At 35.8% G+C, this 13,452-nt stretch overlaps 1 long non-coding RNA gene across 1 annotated transcript in view; it reads left to right on the top strand.

Annotated features, from left to right (window-relative positions):
• The first annotated feature begins 5,067 nt into the window (after positions 1-5,067).
• Positions 5,068-13,452, top strand: part of LOC127846543 (uncharacterized) — a 43,958-nt gene continuing 35,573 nt past the window's right edge. The window contains exons 1-2 of the long non-coding RNA XR_008033545.1: positions 5,068-5,164; positions 12,176-12,218. This is a non-coding gene — a long non-coding RNA (uncharacterized LOC127846543). The remainder of the gene's footprint in view (positions 5,165-12,175; positions 12,219-13,452) is intronic.

Here is a 13,452-nt window from a genome sequence, read left to right as displayed (position 1 = left end):
CAGTTTACTAATACATAGAACTTAGATTATGAATGTGACTTATACAGAGAATTAAGAGGGTGTAACTAATACAGAAAAATAAGAGGTATAACTTGTAAAGAGAATTTAAAGAGTGTAACTTATACAGTGCATTAAGAGGGAGTAACTAATAAAGAAAATTAAGAGAGAGAAACTTAAATACAGAGAAGTAAGACAGTGTAACTAAAACAGGGAAACAAAAGAGAACAGAGAATTAGGAAAGCATGCATAACTTATACAGAGATTTAAGAAAGTATCGTATACAGAAAAGTATGTGTGACTATTACAGAGATTTCAGACAGTGTAACAAATACATAGCATTGAAACAGTGTAACTTATACAGAGAATCAAGAAAGCATAATTAATACATAGATTTAACAGAGAGAATCACTAATACAGAGAATTAATAGAGTTTAGCTTATTCAGAAAATTAAGAGAGTGTAAGTCATCCAGAGAAATAATACAGTGTAACTGATACAGATAATTAAGAGAGTAACTAATACAGACAATGAAGAGAGTGTAACTAATACAGAGACTTAAGAAAGTGTAACTAATACAGATTATTATGAGTGTAACTTACCGGTATACAGAGAATTAAGAGACTGTAACTAATACAGGCACTTCAGAAAGTGCAACTTATACAGAGAATTCAGAAAGTATAAATAATACAGAAAAGAAAGAGTAAGTAATAATGAGAGTAAGGAGAGTTTAACTAACACAAAAAATATGAGAGTGAAACAATTTTTTTACACTAATTCAGAGTGTTACAAATACAGAAAATTAACGGGGAGTAACAAATAAAAAGAATAAAGAAGTTGTGAATAAAACAGAGAATAAAAGGAGTGTAACTTATACAAACAAAGAAGACAATCCACAAGCACAAAACTGTACAAAAGAGTGTTCTTCATCAATTACAACAAGAACATGTGTATTTTGCATAGCTAAAGATTGATCAAATTTTCTTTTATAAACAGAGAAAATAACTGACCAGATGGTACCTTAGAACATTGAATTGCCCCACTCCCTTTTCCTAAAAAATCTCCTACAATTTTCAAAGTGGAGATTTCAAAGATTAGCCACTAAAAAGTTTCGTCCGTGATTTGCTTGTGCAGACCGCATACATTTCCTAAAGCAAGGCTAACATGCACACACAGTAATATTTTATAACAAAAATAAAACATGTTAATGAAAAAGGAGTGCACCTTGCCTTAAAAATCCTTGTCCTTGAACTATAATTAAAAAAAAAATGCCATGGTATTAAAAAAAATTCATGCCAACAAAATAAATTAAATAAACATAACATTTTGTAAGTATTTATGCAACAAAGAAACTTATTTTGTTCAAAAGTCAACAACATTTGTTGTTCTTATTGAAACGATAAATAACACACATTAATTTTGATTTAACACAAACAATCGTTTTATCCATAAAATTAAACTGTATTATCTGGAAAGTTTTATATTAAAAGAAAAGAATGTTGAAAGCACCATCCAGTATAAGAACATGTGCATACATTTTTCCAAAGAAGAGCTGGGGTCAGAATATGATAAAACTAAAATTGTGACCAAGAATTGCCCTGAACACTGTATTATGTGATCATTTTGGTGATTTCCTCAAACAAAACTGTTCACTTGATCTTTATGAATGTATTTGTGTTAATATTCTGTTCATAATTTAAGTACTATAAGCCCTTTTCCATTTCTTTTTTATGAACAGTGATTGTTTTTTGTATCAACTGTATGTTTAAACTATGTTCATGCACGCATTGATACAGTTTCATTTTTTGGGATTAAAAACGCAATTGAATATTGAGTTTTGTTAGTAAATCTATTTAAATAATTTTATTATATGTTATGCAAGTGTCAATTTTACTTTTAATTTGTCAAACAGTAAATCTACAACAGATTTAACTGCATATGAAGCTTTTTTGAAAAAACAAAAACAGACAGTTTATTCCAAGAATTATGTCTACATTTCCAACTTCATAACTGTGTGTTCAGGTTCAATTTCTTACAGACAGGTGGAACCATATTAAAACTGTATGGGATGGACACACAAAATAAAGCACTTCAATACGTGCAGCATACTTAGTTGTATAATGGAAAAGGGAATTTTCGCACTTTGTTTAAGGGCAAATAGGTATAAACAAAAACAGAACGCAAACTATATGGAAAATAGCTAACGCCCTACACTGGCGCAATCTTACAAGTCTTAGAAATGGTATTATCGCATAGTAACTTACTATTAATAGTAATATATTTATGTTTCATTTATTTATCTTATTTATATAAAAAAAATACAATATACGATAAAGTGTACATGAATTTGTTGTATTAAGCATTTGATCTACGTTCTGTTAACAATTCTGAACGCCATTGACCATTTGTGAATATATTGTGTTGTAATATGTGTTTACTCATGGGCTTAAAGCCTAATGTATGTTGAATAAACTCTACATATATGTTTAAATAGGGCTTAACACCCTGGGGGCCATTTCATAAACGATCGTACGACAATTTTAACTTACAAGAGAATTGTGTAATCTTAATAAGTAGACAAGCTAGCTCGCCATGCTCGTCAAATATATATATGGCGCTTGAGATGCCAATGTTATCAATTGAGGACTGAAAATGTATAATCATATGATATGGACTTCAGCAATTATGTATCTTCGAAAAATTTATCGTATAGTAAATGTGTACTACGATGTTTATTGAAACGGTCCCCAGAATTTTACCTCTCAATGTTTGGTGTGCCATTTAAATTATATGGGTACACTCGAAAGGTGTGTCAGAAGCTAAACACCCCCATGTAATAACCTCTAAATATTCAATAATGAACAACAGCAACAACACAGTAAGGACACTTTCATTTCCTATAATGTCTGGATTCAAATATTGTGATTTTACATTGTCATGAAATTTTATTTAAAAAAAAGTCATACATATGATAAACAACAGGAAGTTAAGCATGTCAAAAAACATAAAAATTGTCATTTTTAGACAGTTTTGAAACAACAGATCTTGCACAGATCTTATCATTTTATCTTTAAGAAATTAGTCATAGTTTGTTATCAAATAGCTAGAATAGGGTGAGGTCGGGACTCCCCGAACTTGAGGTATAAACTGAACAGGCCATTAACTACTTCGAATACTTACTTCACATCAACCAAACGTATAAACCTATACATTTATTTAAAGGGATCTTTTCACGCTTTGGTAAATTGACAAAATTGAAAAAAGTTGTTTCAGATTCGCAAATTTTCGTTTTAGTTATGATATTTGTGAGGAAACAGTAATACTGAACATTTACCATGGTCTAATATAGCCATTATATGCATCTTTTGACGATTTTAAAACCTAAAAATTATAAAGCGTTGCAACGCGAAACGATTGAATAATTTGGAGAGTTCTGTTTTTGTCGTTAAATTTTGTGAAACTACGAAGATTGCTTATATAAGGTATAAAATACTTCACGTGTATGTACTCGGCGGAATAGCTCAGTAGGCTAGAGCGTTTTTACTTCAGGACTCTGGCAGGACTCCAGGGGTCACTGGTTCAAAACCTGGTCCGGGCAATGTTCTTTTCCTTTTTTTTAATTTTATTCTTGATTTTTTACTGGAGCTTTTACGATCCAATGTTTACATTTATCGGTATAAAGCATTTAATGCTTAAGTTAAAAAATGCCAAAATCTGTGAAAAGGCCCCTTTAATGTGATAATAAATTGAAACCTAAAAAATTCATTATATTTGGTTTTTATGTACACTCTAGTTCCTTTTTCATGGCTAAATAAGGAAACAGGAACTGTTCCGTATTACTTATTTAAATATTTGAAGGAATGAGAAAGTAGGTATTAAAAAGGAAACATTTTACTGGAACATTCTAAAGTAGTTGGAAATACCGATCAAAGCTTTTTGGTTTGAAAATTGAAAAACATGTAGTCTATTTAAGCACCTGACAGGGAGAGGTTTATTTGACATCTAATTAAAAAAAAATATACATATCTAATATTTTACACTGTTAAATTTGTTGAGGTTTGACGTTTGTTTATCATTTTTCCTATATTCAACAACTACTAATTATTTGACTAATGATAAGATACATGTTACTTGTAACAATTATATAAAAAAATATCCACATTATTAAAAAATTAAAAGATAAAAACAAAAAATCCTAGCTGGAATATTAAAAAAACAACAGTAATTTTATATTATAAAATATATATGAGCATAGTTATGAGGTTATGAGCCTTTGAAATCACATGTTTCATATTTTACTTTATTAAAATGCCAATGAATCAAATGGCACTCACTAACTTGGAGTGAACCCCCTTTTGTTTGTATCTGGAGGGGCAACTCACTTGGCTGAAATATTATAATAAGATTAAGTTATGATTATCATCATTATGATGATAATGTTGATTGTTATAGTGCAATCAAACAATAGAATATACAGTCAATGTATTAATAGATATGATCATGATAATATATATTACATTATTATTATTTATCACTATTAAGATATAATATTTTTCTGTTGCTGACTGCTAAATATAATTGTATTATCAATATTATAATTTAAATGTTAGATGTATGTCTTCTTTTCATTAAAGATTGATATTCATAACGAGGATGATGGTGAGGAGGGATGCTGAGAAATATAACGAATTGATGAAAATGATTGTTATTATTATTTTCATCATTATTATTAGATATACTTATTATTATTACTTAGTTAAAGACTTAAATTGTATTCAAGTCCGGTAGATCGATACAGTACACGAGTCATTACAAGAAATTGTTGTTCTGCAGTAGATCTACTGTGCAATGACAAACAGAAAATTCTTGATTTTAATTTGCCAAATCTACTTATAATTGAAAACTTTCGTAAAAATGATAATGTGTTCATGCTTACATCGATAAACTATGCCATTTTCGAATGAATTTTAGATTTTCAATGCACTTCACAAATTGTAACCTCGTACTATTGCTGAGTGAATAACAATGACTTTGTCGTCATAGTGTTGCGATGACGTCATAAATAGTTCGTATGTGACATGTCAAACATAGTTTTGAAAAAAGATGTTAAATAAAGAGATAACAACAGTAGAAAGAGTTTGCTTTTCATCGTGTTGTTATTTTAAAAGGTAATACCTCTAAGTTTCATTATATATTTTATAGAAAATATTATTTCAGAATCGGCAATAAAATTTATATTAAATTGCGCTGGAATACAAAATTGCAAACACTGCAAACGTCTTTTCAAAAATATTATAATTATTTCATCATACGATACTTACGGATTTAATATAGTTAATTTTAAGTTAATATACTAATGATAATACATTATGTAGTTCATTTATTAATTTAAAAAAACGTATACCAAGGAAAGCACTCTTGCAACTTTAAATGTAAGTTTTGCACTTTTTATCTCCCTTTGACAACAGCGCTTTGAACAACAAATAACATCCCACAGAAAGTGCCAGGCAATGTTCGATGATACAATGTAAATCGCGCTCACGACCATGGTTAAGGTAACAAGTCAAAATCAAAGATCAGTACGGAATCCGGATAGTGCCATCTATAATATCGCCCTTCTTTCATCAATGGCGACACACGACACACGAAGCGACATACGATATTATGCGCGATTCTCAAAGCGATACACGATATTTTGCGCGGCGACACACGAAATATCGCCCGTGTGTAGGTAGCCCAAAAAGCGGTATATCGTGGTAAATATCGCGTGTCGCTTCGTGTATCGCGCAAAATAGCGTGTGTCGCTTTCAGTATCGCGCAAAATATCGTGTGTCGCTTCGTGTGTCAGAGGAAACCATATTGTGAAATGAATGCCGTTTTATCCAAGCCATTTCGCGGAATGCCAACCCCGCTCTTACTTGAGCCGCAGAGGAAGCCATCTTGTGAAATTTGTTCCGTTTTATCCTAGAGATTGCGCAGCACGCCAACCGCGATCTTAGTTGAGCCGCTCTCAATTAAAACGGGGCTTATTGCATGTGCGTAAGGTGTCGTCCCAGATGAGCATGTGCAGTGTCCATAGGCTTATTACGGACCACAACTTCCGAATTCGTTTAGAATAGACATGGTTTAAACGGACAATTCCATTAAAGCAGAAAGTCGTTCTTGATAAGCGTGTGGGTGACACTTCACGCACGTGCATTTAGCCCCGTTATATCAAAGCGCGGCTTATTTATATCAGTTTCTTAAAAAAAAAACAATCTGAGCCTTCTCTTAATAATCACCAACTAATTTCATGCCAATAAAGGCAATATCTGTATTAGTTTGAATAGTTTTTGTAATACAGTTATTGGTGTGGACACATAATGACCTGTTTATGAACTTCAACAACACGTCCACTTACCATAGATTTATATACAAAATCCGGGCACTTACGTAGCTTTTTTGGCATGGTTACAACAGAACTTCAATAGGTATGTACTTAGTATAATTTATTTTCATCTTTGTTTTTTACCATAACATGGCCAAGCGCAGGTTCACAGGGTCATTTCTAAGCCAAAGTGAAACGTTGGCATTATCATCACAAAAAAGAAAAATAACACATTTCATCAATTATATTTACGAACATGTGCTTACATCAATCATATAACATGTCTTTTGCAGTTATTATCTATACTCATGAGAATTAAAGACATATAAGGAAACATTCAGGTCAAATTGATAAAACATATCAGAAACATGTATAGCCTGTTGACAAACGATACACAATATGTGTGTTATTTCAATTGTATAAGGTAGTATCCATTGATTAGGACAAACGCATCTGGTTTCTGGCGAATTTAATATTTCAGCGACATCAACGTGTCAAATGTGTTTCTTATTACTGAGGATAAGCGAGAGATATTCGATTTCGTTACCTAGGGTATTCCGAAGACGCCGCCATGTTTTATGTTCACATTATCTGTAAATGGCAATTATCTATTTCAATGCAGAGCGTTCCATTTTGACAAGTTATTCAGGGACTTACTAGCAATTCCCGTATCGGTTTCACCAGTGTGGAATTTAAGTTCACCCTCAGTCCGTCATGCCAATTCGCCCAAGTGGTGCTTTATTTCAAATAACTTTTTAAAACAATTTTTCTTAAGAATTTCGATTAGTGCATACAACAGTTTTTATGCTGCGTATGGCAACGCGAACTATATCAGAATTACTTTATTTGATTAGCCTGTGTTCTTGGCCAAATTTCGATCTTTACTGCATTCATGTTTACAGTTATAGTGCATGACTAGGTCTAAAGTCCCGTTTGCAAAATTAGGTTGGGAGATTTTCTCACTTGATGTGAGTTAATAAGACCTTATACATGATTAATCACCGATGTGCTTGTCCGTCATACTGCCAGGAGCCTAAAAATACCAAAATCAAATATGGCCGCCAACGGCCATGTTAAAAAAGAAAAGACATTTCATTTTGGAATGAAATCCAATGTTTTGCCTCTAAATTGTGTATTGTTTGGTAAGAACTCAGTTATGAGAGATCTTGTTCAATATAGATGGCAATTGATCCGGAAAGGTCAAGTACAAGGTCATATTATACACCAACGAACTTGAGTTGACCTTGGACAGTAAAAGCCAGTGTATAAACTTAAATGTGACAAATTTTGAGGTCATTAATTCAATTACAATATTTTTGTACACGTTTTACGTACGTTTAACACATTTAGATAATATACGCATGTTGTACTCACAGACAAGAGACTAGTAAATTGAAAATGTTCACATTCGGTGGAAAAATACCACAGTGAGCGGAACTCAAACCCAAATGAAGATGGTATGAACATTTGATAATCGACCAAACACCTTACCAAGCAAATCCGGGATATTTGTTCAACGTTTTGCCCAAAGTCAAACCGACGTAACATCTATTTGATGTCGGGAAGACTTTGAACCAATGCCATGTGTTGGTTGGGTAATCACTGAGTCATTCCCAGTCCTAGTAACAGGCTAACGGGCTTACACCTTATTCAATATGACATTATAGCAAAAACGCTCACAACATGAAATCACTCGCGTTTTAATAGGTTTAAAAATACTTTGTTTCACATAGATTACATACAGTTCCAAAGTTAGTCATTTCGAGTCAGGTTTCCACAAGGTGAATTGTCCACTTTACCATGACATAATGTGATGCAAAGCACCGCAGCAGCACGGCACGCACAACGTCGAGTATCGCACTTTCCTGTACACTTGCACAATATCAACAAGCTCCGTGGTAAAGGCTTCAGGCACTTTGTAGGCAACAGCACGCCAAGGTGCTCCTCCCATCCACCATGTGTAACTGGTGCCAGCCGTGTCTCGGGGCCATCAATATTAATAAGCAGTTTACATGCCCTATGTATTAAAAGGCTTCTCTACGGATATGTCATTTGATTACATTGCTTGTATGAGGTAGGCAATCAAGTCCAGCACTGGTATAGTTCTTTAGTCGGAGATGGTCAAATGTTTTCGCAGTTGTCGTCGATCTGGCCCCTGCCCAGAGGCGTACCAGATACTTTTCTGTTAATGCTACATCCTGCTCTGACAAGGTATCTGTCTCACCAAAATTCATTAAAAATTGTACCGGGGTCAGCTGCATGCTTGGTTCCCACTTAACTCATGCAGGCGTCGCCTGTCAATACGTGAGCCTTTATCATTATCTTTGCCAGCGGTGTTCCAAGCCGAGAAATTGCCTGATGCAACGGAAGCATTCGACGCTTGTCACCAGTACCATACTGCTGTCGTATTTCTTTCATACCGTGTGTCTGAAAATATGGAGTGAAGTGAAGCAATAATGCAAAGCTGTCGGTGCCGTTTGACATCACAACAACTTTTTGACACTGTTTGATACGAGCAGCCGTCTCAACATGAGCCACTACCCTGGCATCGGCCTCCTCAATCCAGTTTAACAGTTCAGGGATGACTTCACTTCCGAACTTAATTGCTGGAAGAGCGTCATTGTCAGAGACAACTGAATTTGCAATGATAGGGTTGGCACAGACGTTATTGCACACTATATCCCTTACCAATAGTTAAACATTACGCTTAATTTCCTCGGATGCCCAGAATTTATTAAGTTCTTGTGGGATTGGTGTGTCTCTGCTTATGTCAATAATAACAATACCTGTTGCTTCGTCTCCGCGCCGCAACCGTTCACCTTCCTTTAAAGAAATGTCAACGTATGAGTCAAGTACAAGATAGGTATACACTGGCCCCTCACATATGCTTGACGCTGAGTTGATGACACGATGATTGCACCACCCAGAGTGGAAAAGTGTGCAAGTGGCATCTGTCGCATCTTAGACATGAAGTCCACGATGACATGAGTCGGAAAAAGAGATTCCCGACTCCATATACTGATGTCCAGTCAAGATTCAATCTCCCCAATAAGTTTTGACTTATTAAAATGGGCTTGGAGGTCACCATCAAATAATGGAGATGAAGAAATCAAATCATGAGATAATATCTGCTTGAGGAACAAGTCTCGTTCCTTTGCAATGTCATTGCTCATCTGTGCATCCGCCATATCTTTGGATGACAGGGCTTTCCATTCCTTTATCTAGCTTTCAATGTAAATAATGACTGTTTAAGATCGTAAGTAAACTTGGGAAGCTTTCTCTTTGAAATGGTGGAACTGATTTTGTGGCTTTCTCAACTATTCTCTCCTGCCTGTATGCGCGGTAAACACGTTCACCATTCTCAATACATTTGAGAAGCCGTACAGCAACCTCTTTGTAAACAGCAAGTTTTGTCAGTAAATTGTGTAGCGGAACGGGAACACTGACCGTCACTGTTTATGGGTTCTGACATTCGAGCACATAGTCCAACAACATTTCTACATTGTGGTTGAACGAGTGACGACGAGTGGCGCTCAGCGAATGCTGAAGATGACATTCTGTGTGATCCATCGGCTTGTTGGTGGTTAGAAGATTGAAGAGGCTGATGATAGCCCCTGTTTCATGGAACAAAAGCTCAAATTCTGCTACTGCACCAGCTTTGCGTGTCTCTCCTACAACATAGTGACCTCCTGGACTCTTTGATGCTCTCTGAATAGTCTGCTCCACCTTTATATCACCTGCAACACTGCAAAACCAGCCTGGGCGGTCCCGAACAACCCATTGACCAATGGAAAAGCGCCGATAAAGCTCACGATGTGTGAACTCAATTACATTTATTTGTTAAAGGTACCATGAACCGTAACGTCAGTAGTTAATGCAATCATATTCAGAAAATATTTACATGGAATATTAAATGGTAGCTACAAGCAAATTCCAGTTTCCTTCTCTGTCAGAGACTACCTTATTTTTTACGATGGACAAACTGCAACCAAACACCAACGAATTGGCAAAGCTCAGACTTATACTCCCATTCTTTCTGAAACTCAAGAAAGTCTTGATGGAATAGTTCCATCTGCCCGTTAATAACCTCAAACTGCTCTGGACAGCGTTTATTGGGCAACAAGCATGTTTTGTAGTTCCTTCATCTGCTACAGGACTGGGTATGTAGCCTTGTCTTTATGCGTCCAAAAAGCTTGCCACTCCAGTTTATGAATTAAGTCCTCCACCATCAGCATACCAGTGTGGTCCCGTACATAATGGCTGCCGTGCAACACTGTCTCTATCACACCTGGTCCAAACACCGCACATTCGAACAATGCGTCATCTAGGCCTGAGCATCGCAGAAGTTTTCCCTGACATCTAAGCAGAATACGGGTCCAATGGAAAGGGCCCATACAAAGAAAGAGGTCGCTGAACTTGTTCGTCTTGTGTAGATAAATGTCTGCTGCAAGAGCAAATACACCCTCACCATACCATATTGCCAACGATTCATGATTTAACTGTCTTCGCACACTCTGAAAATTAGGGAGGCAATGTCTGACTGTAGCACGCTCAGTGATGGGTCTTGGTATAACAGGTAGGAAGCCAACACGCATCATCGGCACCACAGCAGAAGAAACAAGCATATGAAAGGCGGCCCAGATATGAGGATTTTCTATTTCTGAACCATTGCACAGAACGCTTACAGTGAATTCACGCTTTGTGGCTACATTACGGGCAGTTTGTGTATCGAGCAACGTAGCCTGCTTCGTTTCAGGATGCAGCAACATATCTTGTGATACGGCAGTTCTTTCTGTATGCACGGTCTAAAATCATCTGTTCCTAAATACTGAAAATTGCTAGAAAATCTTAAGTCTGTATTGTCTGTATTATTTCAAAAAGAGATACTGCATGGACATTTTCTCTAATAAACAGAGATCGTGGAAATGTAAACATTAATACTAGAATCAAAGCAACAAAGCAAATTAATCGAACATGGGATCAAACTAAATAAACCAAAGTTTATCAAAATAGCAGTTAGCATGATGTGGTAAACATACTCTCATTTCGAAATACCGTGACGTTCCTGCTTTTGTTAATAAAATGATTGGATCAATGTATGCAAGCAAAATGCACTCATAAGCATAACATGAAAGGATTATCTATACAGAATAATGGTTCTATTGCATATTTTTTATAGATTTTAATACAAATACCATATGCAAAAAAACATTTGACAGTTTAAAACTGCACAAATAAGCGTTACTTTTTAGTAATAATGAAGCTGCCAACTCAGCAAATCAACGAATCAAAAGACTGAGCGGTATTAATGACAAAATGACCTTGTATATGCCGTTTCAAGGTAGTTCTGACTTTAAAAGATACATTGATAACATAAATTTATCCTACACACTATATTTAGTCAGTACATATATTTATTATAAATTTATATTGTTGTTACGGTATATAAAAGTAAAAATTGTATTATGTCAATGGCGGTCATCTTTGAATCGATAATAGCAAAAACGTGGCATCATACCAGACAAGCACCTTGTTTTTTTTGCATATCTACAAACACATAAGCTCAATTCCACGCCCCAACTACATTTTGCAAACGGGTCCACATATCAAGTACATGACTATTATGCAGCACGCAGCGTGAAACCTCGGCACCGATTTCAGACGTATTCAAGGATTTTTTTCTTCTATCTTATCGCCACAAACTGCACGAAAAACTGTCTTTTATGCACTTAAGATTTTTGCAAAGGTATTTCAAGAACTGGAGATATTTGCAAAAATAAAGTTCTGAACGATGTGTTTACATTCTTTTCAGCCCATGTGTAAACCCCTGAAGCCCCCGTTGATCCTGCACCCTGGTAAGCGTGATTCTGCGATTTCTCGAATAGTACTAAATATACGTGGATTATGCACAGCCCTTTATTTGACCAGAGGTCAAATCAGGTCACTGTTTTGTTAAAACTTATTTCGCTTAGTATGATTGCATCGAATGCTTATTGAAACGCTCTCGAGTCCGTTTCCTAGGTAGAACCTGTACTTGGTGTCTTTGGAGGGGGGAGGAGGTCAAACGAACGCTCCTACAGTGGGGATCAAATCCGTGACCCCGGGACGCTAGGCGGAAACCATATCCACTACGCCAAAATATAGAAAAACTGAAATATATAATGAATAAACAACGCCATTAGACATTAGGAAATGCGTTATGCACATTGGCCTATGGGGTTGCAATATCTCGGCCTGCCGGTCCACTATTTAGGTCATCAGTTTTCTGTCTGTCCGAAACTCGGAATAAAAAGTGATGCCAGGGCTTCGCGTGACCCTCAATTTTTGCAACGGTGTCCGACAACTGTAATTGATAAATAAAATGACAACGAATACGTCGCGTGTACATGACAAGAGGATGGTAACGCACGCTTATTAACGCTCGATTGGTCATTGTCGGCTCGGGTACTACTTAAATGAACAACGGGAACTCTTAAGTATATTTAAATGTACCCCGGGTTCAAAAATATAGTAACTCATACCCGGTCAATTTAGACTATACACGAGTTTTATTCCCGCCCACAATCCGAAGTCGCAAAACGCGCAACGGAATACCAAAACAAAATTCTCCTTGAACAAAACCGGCCTCAACATGCTTTTTGAGTATGAGTTTGGTAAAATAAGGGCAATTTAACAGAATATTGACATAAATATCAACATACTTGAAACAATTGACTGACAATGACCAATTTAGCATAAGAATTCCCGGGTACGTTTCAGTGTACTAGTATTTGCCGTATCCGGGGTACATTTAAGTATACTGAAGAGTACCCGGGATACATTTAAGAAGTACCCAACCCGACGATGACCAATAGAGCCGTATTAACTGATATAGGTTTTCGAAAGGGGACTCCTGTATTGTTTGCTATACTATCAAATATAAAGAAGATAAGCCTCGTTCTGGGAAAACGGGGTATCATGCATGTATAGAAGGTGTCGTCCAATACGCACACGCTAATCAGGGAAGACACTTTCCGCCTAAACTCGAGTTTCTTTAATAGCTAGGAGAATTAGCATAAAAATCTTGCAAATCTGTAAGCAAGCATGAAG

This window comes from Dreissena polymorpha, chromosome 9, assembly GCF_020536995.1.
Source record: "Dreissena polymorpha isolate Duluth1 chromosome 9, UMN_Dpol_1.0, whole genome shotgun sequence".
Lineage (NCBI taxonomy): Eukaryota > Metazoa > Mollusca > Bivalvia > Myida > Dreissenidae > Dreissena > Dreissena polymorpha.
This window is presented reverse-complemented; position numbering and strand designations above follow the sequence as displayed.